We start from the raw sequence: 7469 nt of genomic DNA, 5'->3' as shown, positions 1-7469 counted from the left end.
TCACCTGGATGAAGAGGGAAAACATCTGTACCAAATCCATACCTCCAGAGCCACTGGGCAAATTTCTATGTCTCAGACTGTCTGGCACCATGGATCACCTCCACTAATGGGAATGAACCACAATGGGATTGAAGTCCAGGATTCATTCTACTGGGTAATTCAGGAGCTCAGGATGGACTAAAGAATCAGGCTGGCTGTACTAATGAGAATAGCCCCCTTTTCTCTGATGGTTTGTAAAGTGCTTTGTAAATCACCTTCTTTCTCATAACAACCCTGTGAGGCAGAAGGCAAGTATGATTATCTCTTTTTTATATGTGATGAAACTGAGAGTTCAGGAGGGTAGATGACTTCCACACCACACCAATCACACAGCTACTATAAAAGGGCATTCAATGATTTTTCCTGGGTCACTCAGCTGAGAGCAGAGGTGAGCTACCTACTGCCAAAAACTACTTTAATATTCCTGTTTAAGCAGCTTCTGATTACAGAGAACTTCCTATTCTAAATACAACCATATGAAAAAGGTAGGTAGGGCAATGATTATCTCCTGAAAAATGACAGATGAAGAAATTGAGGCACATATGAAATAGCTTTCTTACCTAAGGGCACACCCTGAGTAAGTGGTGGAGTCGAGCAAAGAACCCAACTCTTCTGGATCCTCAGACCATGTCTATATATCACACACCACTACTCCTGCTCTGAATATTCTGTGAATCATTGCATGGAGGACAGAATCAAAATTCTCTATTGCTCTGTCTATTCCAGATTCATCATTAAGTGCCTGCTCAACCCAGTATGCTAAGCTCAATGTTATATAGAGTCCCTGCACTCAAGAAGCTTGCATTCTAGGGGAAGGAAGAGTGAAGTAATAAATGTTTAATGACTAGCTCTGTGGGAGGTGGGGAGGGGAGGAGTACACAGGACACACTTTGAAGTTTAATCTGCACTGTTGATATTTTCTCCATCACATAAGTCTAGACAATCCATAAAACAATAAACCAAGTCACGATTTGTAGCAATTGCCATTTTCTGAGGTGGTGACGCTCATGCTGCATCAACAATTTAACAATCATCTCTCTGAGCTAGCTCCAGCATACTCCTGAGGGGAAGTCTAGCACCATTGTAGGTTTAAAAAGAATAAAGAGTCAAGGATGAATAAAGTGAATTATTTGTGAGTTACAACATCAATCCTTTTGGCATTTAGCTCACAAAAGAGAGGAGATGGCTTTGGGAAAGAGTTTAAGATTAAAGTTTGTTTTTAATATGAATCAAATGCTACTGTGAGTGAAAAATGGCCCTTCCTGACTTGTGATTATCTTTCTAGCCTGACTCAACTCCCCCCAATCACCCCTTGCCCTGCCAATGAATCCTTTGCCAGCCTTCTAAGTTCTTTTATTTTAAACATCACCTTGATTGGGCTACCCAGTCTCTTCCTACTAAAAGTCTGCAATGCCTCCTTGCTGCTGAGAGGCATGAGACAAAGTCTGATATGCAAGCCCTTCCTCAATCTATCTCCTCCCTAAATTTTCAACCTTATTTCTCATTACTCGTCTTAACTCAATTGATCCATCAATAGCATTTATTAATGTGCCAGGCAGCAGGGATACAAGAACAATAGTTAAGAAGCTCCTGTCCTCCTGGAGCTTACATTCTAATGAAAGAGACTATGTATATAGATAAGTATGCAAAAAATACATACAAGGCAACTCAGGGAAATAGAGTGCTGGGACTTGGGGCTGGCAAGGCAGAAAAAAAAGACCTCATATAGGAGACAGCACTTAATCTGAATTTGCAAGAAAACAGGGGAATCAGAAAAGCAAAGGTGAGAAAGGAGTGTATTCTAGGCTGGGGGAAGAACCCATTCAAAGGCATGGAAATGGGAGAGCTCCTAAACCAGACTATTCTAGTCACCATCCCCAGAATAAATCTTGTGCTTGCCTGTTGTCTCTTAAAAGGTCCTGTCCATGGTGGGCATAGAGGCATATGCCTATAATCACTGCTATTGTGGAAGCTGAGGCTAGTGGATTGCTTGAGCTCAGGAGTTCTGAGCTGCACTAGGCTAAGCCAATTGGGTGTCCAAACTAAATCTAATGCCCTTATGTGAGCCCCTGAGAGCAGGAAGTCACTAGGTTATTTAAATAGGGGTGGACCAGTCCAAGTCAGAGACTCAGCAGATCTGTTCAGAAGTGGGATCAAACCCATGAGTGGCACTTCTAGCCTGGGTGAGATAAGGGAAAGATAGTGTAAAAGAGTGGAGTTGGGTGGCCTTTTCCTGCCCTGATCTTCCCACACCTCCACCTCCAAATCCTTCTCTTACTTCAAGGCCCAGCTCCAAGCCTACCTCCTCTGAGAAGCCATCACTGATCACCCAGCTGGCAGTACCCCTCTTCCTTGAGTTCCCACAGCCACCCCTGTCCACACCACTCCTTGGACACTTGGCAGTAGCTCTCTGTCCGGTCTCCCAAACTAAAATGCAAAGAAACACTGTGTGGGCAGATTTCAGGTCCAGAAAGGGTCCAGCTCTATCATATGCCTTACTGCTGTCAAATCCCTAAATCCCAATGCCAGGCAACAAATGAACGGTGTGGTTCAGGGGGAAGGCCACTGAACTTGGAATCAGGATGCCTAGGTTTGAACCCTACTTCTGCCACTTATTATCTCTGTGACCTTGGGCAAATCTCTTGACCTCTGGTTTCTCCTCTGTAAAATAAGGAGGTTAGACTTGGATAATCCCTAAAGCCTCATCCAGATTTTACATTCTATAATCTAGAAAGAAAAGAAATAGACTTTAAAAACTAGATCCAACAGAAAAACAGATCATAGTGATTAGAACGTCTACTCAATTGGACATCATAGATGGCAGATTGTGTCCTGAGAGCAGGTTTTATTAGAGGGGAAGGAGAGAGATGAAGAGTTTTTCTGGCCAAGGAAAGTGAAGAGACAAGAGGCATGTCATGTTTGGAAAAATTGGACACAGGACAGAAAAGGGATGCAAATGTGCCATGAAAATGAATAATACCAACTTCTCAATTCTGCCCAAATCATAAGGTTAGGGATATAGACCTAGAAAGAAACTTATAAACCATCAAGCCCAGTCCAACATCTTTATTTTATAGATAAAAAGAGTAAAGAACAAAGAGAAAGAATAAGTGACTTGCCCAGGATCACATAGCTAGCAAATTCTGCGATAGGTTTGGAATGCAGGTCTTCCTGAATCCAAATCCAGAACCTTATCCATTAAGGAATGTAGCAGAGACCCAAGATGGGCAGTTCTTGGCACTCATGGTGGGGAGGGATAAAGGTTATTCGTGAGAGAGAGGTGACAAGGTGCTGGAAACAAACTTGGCTGGGTCACAAGATTTCTGGGACTGAGTCTGTCCTGTGTAACGTTTGGAAGATGCCCCATGATGTTGAGGGAAGGGGAGTAATCTTGGATCCATGGAACAGAATAAAACTGATGGGCCCAAAGAGGTGGGGCTGATGGCCTTGGTCTCAGACACAGAACTCTAACCCCCTGGTCAATTAACTTAGGAATGGGTGGGTATAAAAATGGTGGGTTTCTACACAGGAAAAAGCTAAACTCAATTTTTCAACACCCAGCTGTCAGTCAAGATGACAGCATGCCATAATGGAAAGAAAAAATAATTTTGAGTCAGAAGACCAGGTCCTTGGGTGGTGAAAAATTGTGGTCTAGCCATTTCCTGTGTCTAAATCCACCATTTTTACACCCACCCATTGCTAAGTTAATTAACCAGGGGGATAGAGTTCTGTGTCTGAATCCAAGGTCATAGGCCCCATCCCTCTTTGGTCCTGCTGCTATTTGAGTATAATATCCTAGGTTAAGTCCCTTCCCTTGGCTGAGCATCAGATTTGGGTACAATTATCTCTAAGGTCCCTTCCAGTTCCACGTTATATTATTCCAGGAAGTATCCTCATGAAAAATGAAGGCTAGAAAGTCATAGTTCTATTACTTATAGTCTTTTTCCTTACTTACATCAATCACAGTATCTCCTCCTTAGTCATTTGGTCAGTCAAGAAGGATTTATTAAGTTCATACTATGGGCTAAGCACTGTGATAATCAGTGGGGATAGAAAAAGGGCAAAACCACAAGTGTTATCTCAAAGACTCATTGTCTTATGGGTAACACAACAGGTAGCCCTACTTCTATCCCACATTCAGTCACTCAACTGTGTAAGAAATTCCTTCTGCTATCACTTTCAATGGGGATGTCTGAAGATGGCTAGATATAAAAACCTTGTCTCTTTGTTAGACTTGTTTTCCCCTATCCTCCCATCTTACTGACAGATGCCCCTTTACAGAGACTTTTAGCCTTCTGGGACAGAAAACAGACTTGGCTGTCCTGTGAGGAAGGGGCTTGGTTCAACAACATCTGGTTTCTTCTTGTCAATTTCATGTCCCAGAAGTGGCCATGGAAGAAGAGGGCTAGCATTAGTAAGAGACAAGGACACAAAAAGTCCTTTGTTTCTAGACAGAAATAGTACAGGGATAACTTGGACGGTCCAACATTCCATCAAATGGGTGTGTCTCCCAGAAAGATAGATCTCTCCCAGTTATCCCCAACAGTGTGGCATATGAGGAATTAATTGCAGAGGTCACCCTCCTTCTCCAACACCACTTCATGCTTAAGTTCAGTTCTCTTCCAAGCCCTTAACTGAGCCACTGCTACAGACTTTGGGTTTCTCCTTCCCTCCCAGACTACATAACCCTGCAGAGAAGCCCACCTTCCAGAGTGAACCCCCTGGCCCTAAGGCTGGCAGCAGAAGCTTTAAGGGGTAGAAGAAAAGAGTATTGATGAGACAAAGGAAGTGTTTATAAAAGAAAACACCAGAAATAGTGTGAACAATACAGAAGAGGGTGATGTATGTCTTCAGATGAATCACAGTATTTAGAGATAGAAGCCAGCTGCTCCAAGGCCCTTATTTTACAATGAAGTCCAGAGAGTAATGACTGGCCCATGGTCACACAGAGACAAGGTAATAGGTTGGAGAGGCAGGATTTGAAGCCAGGTATTCTAAATACAATGCACTTTCCTAGAGTGATAACTAGGGTGGTATGATTGGGATTCTGTCCAGGGTGCTGAACCTGGAGGGTGCTGACAGTATTTCTAATTCTCAGCACATAACAGGAATAATTAGGAATGCCTTATAATTAGTCCAACCCTTGAAGGGCTAAGGCCAACTGCTCCCCCACCTGCTGTCCACCTAAGGGTGTACTTTTGGTGTGGCTTGTGTTGTGTTCCCTAGTGCGAAAATACATAGTACCAGTACACTCTTTACACCACAGTGCCTTTCAGGGTGGAGTCAAATAAGTCCCAACTTGAAAGGATGATATGAAGATAATGATAATGAAAGTAGTCATTTTTTCTATCATAACATTTATACAATCTGAGGCTTATAAACTACAATAATTCAGTGAATTGGGCCATGCAAATGTTATCCCCAATAATATTTAGTAAGCTTTTGTACATAGAGCACCACCCTGCTGCCTGCTGCCTGCTATTCTGGTGAATTGTGCTTGCACGTGCCTTTCTTACACACTTACCACTTCTCATCTTGTATTACAGTTATTTGTGTATTTAAAATTATTGAATAATAGAGCTGGAAGGGATCTTATGGATCCCCATGCTCAACTTTCAATTTCATAGAGGTGGGAACTGAGGACGAGAGAAGAGCAGTGACATTTCTCAAGTCACACAGCAAGTTAGCGGCACAGTTGGGTCTCCTGCCTCCTAGTTCAGTGGCCTTTCAGATTAATACACCATGTATATTTGTCTTAATTTCTTCCCTGCTAAACTGTAATTTCCTTGAGTTTAGGGAACTTGTCTTACCTTCGCAAATGGGACTAGATGATCTCTAAGGTGCCTTCCAGTTCTAAACCCTATGAACCCTCCCAGATCCTAATAGAGTATAAGTCAAAAAAGAATTTATAAGTCAACCATTATTATTTCCATTATTTGGAGGAGAATACAGTCAAGATGAATAATGAGTCACCCGGAACTACATCTCCTGGGAGACCCTGAGTCTATTGGTGACTTTTCTGAAGGCAGCTTTCATCTCCTTGTTCCTCAGGCTGTAGATGAAAGGGTTCAGCATGGGGGTGACAACTGTATAGGAGACAGACAGAACCTTGTCCTCTTCCAGGGATTTATTGGAGTCACTGCACATGTACATGAATGTGAGGGTCCCAAAGAAGACACAGCTGTGAGGTGGGAGGCACAGGTGGAGAAGGTCTTGGCTCTGCCTCCAACTGACTTGACATGCAGGATGGCCCTGATGATGAACAAATAGGATACCAGGATCACTAGAGCATTGGCCAAAATCACAAAGCTGCCATAGAAGAGAATCAGAATTTGACTGGTGGGGCTATCACTGCATGAAAGCTCCAGCAGAGGTGGCAGATCACAGAAGAAGAATTTGATCTGGTTGGGCCCACAGAAGGAAAGTGTGAATGTGCAGACTGTGTGGAGGATAGCTCCTGATAAACCACCACCATAGGCCCCTGCCACCAAGCCCCAACGGGTGCCCGGGGTCATGACTGATGAGTACAGGAGAGGACTACTAATGGCAACATAACGGTCATAGGCCATCACTGCTAGCAGGAAACACTCCGTGCCTGCACAGACTGTGGAAAAGAAGAACTGAGCAGCACAAAAGTTATAGGAGACACTCGTCCTGCCAATAACCAGCGTGACCAAGATCTGAGGAATGATGACTGAAGAGTAGCAGGCATCCAAGAGGGAGAGGTGGCTCAGGAAGAAGTACATGGGGGTGTGAAGACGGGAATCCAAGCAAATCAGCAGGACCATGCCCATGTTGCCCAGCAGGGTGATGAGATAGAAACTGAGAAACACCAGGAAGAGAATAACTCCCAACTTGGGATGGTCTGTGAAGCCAATGAGAATGAACTCTGTCACAGTGGTATGATTCTGCCCAGCCACTGATTCCACCATTGCCTGATTGGGTGACGGAGAGAGTAGCATTAAAGACCCTGGATCTGGCATGCCATGACAATCAATCATGCTGTGAAGGAATCTCAATGAGGGGTTAAGGGCCACTTTATGAAAAGAATAATTATCTCATCTCACTCTAGGCAGGGTCAAAGGGTATCTATGATCATCCAAAACATTAGCATGGAGTGTGGGAAGGCAAGAGTAATTGTTAGTAAGGCTAAAGAGAGAAAGGTTGTTAATCATGAAATGAGCAAACCAAAACCAGACAATGAGACTGTAACAACAACAACTAACATGTATAGTACACTTACCATGTGCCAGGTACTGTGCTAAGCACTTTACAATTATTATTTCATTAGACCTTCATAACAACTCTAAGAGGTAAATGCTATTATTATCCTCATTTTACAGATGAGGATTCTGAGACAAACAGGTTAAGTGACTTCCCCAGGGTCAAACAGCTATTGTCTGAAGCTGGATTTCAATTCAAGTCTTCCT

At 43.3% G+C, this 7469-nt stretch overlaps 1 pseudogene; it reads right to left on the bottom strand.

Annotated features, from left to right (window-relative positions):
• Window positions 1-6018: 6018 nt before the first annotated feature.
• LOC114041672 lies at window positions 6019-7001 on the bottom strand (annotated as a pseudogene).
• Window positions 7002-7469: the final 468 nt, after the last annotated feature.

The sequence above is a fragment of the Vombatus ursinus genome, unplaced genomic scaffold, assembly GCF_900497805.2.
Source record: "Vombatus ursinus unplaced genomic scaffold, bare-nosed wombat genome assembly UNPS02014177.1, whole genome shotgun sequence".
Taxonomy (NCBI): domain Eukaryota; kingdom Metazoa; phylum Chordata; class Mammalia; order Diprotodontia; family Vombatidae; genus Vombatus; species Vombatus ursinus.
Note: the sequence above shows the minus strand (reverse complement) of the source record. Positions and strands in the feature narration are given on the sequence as shown.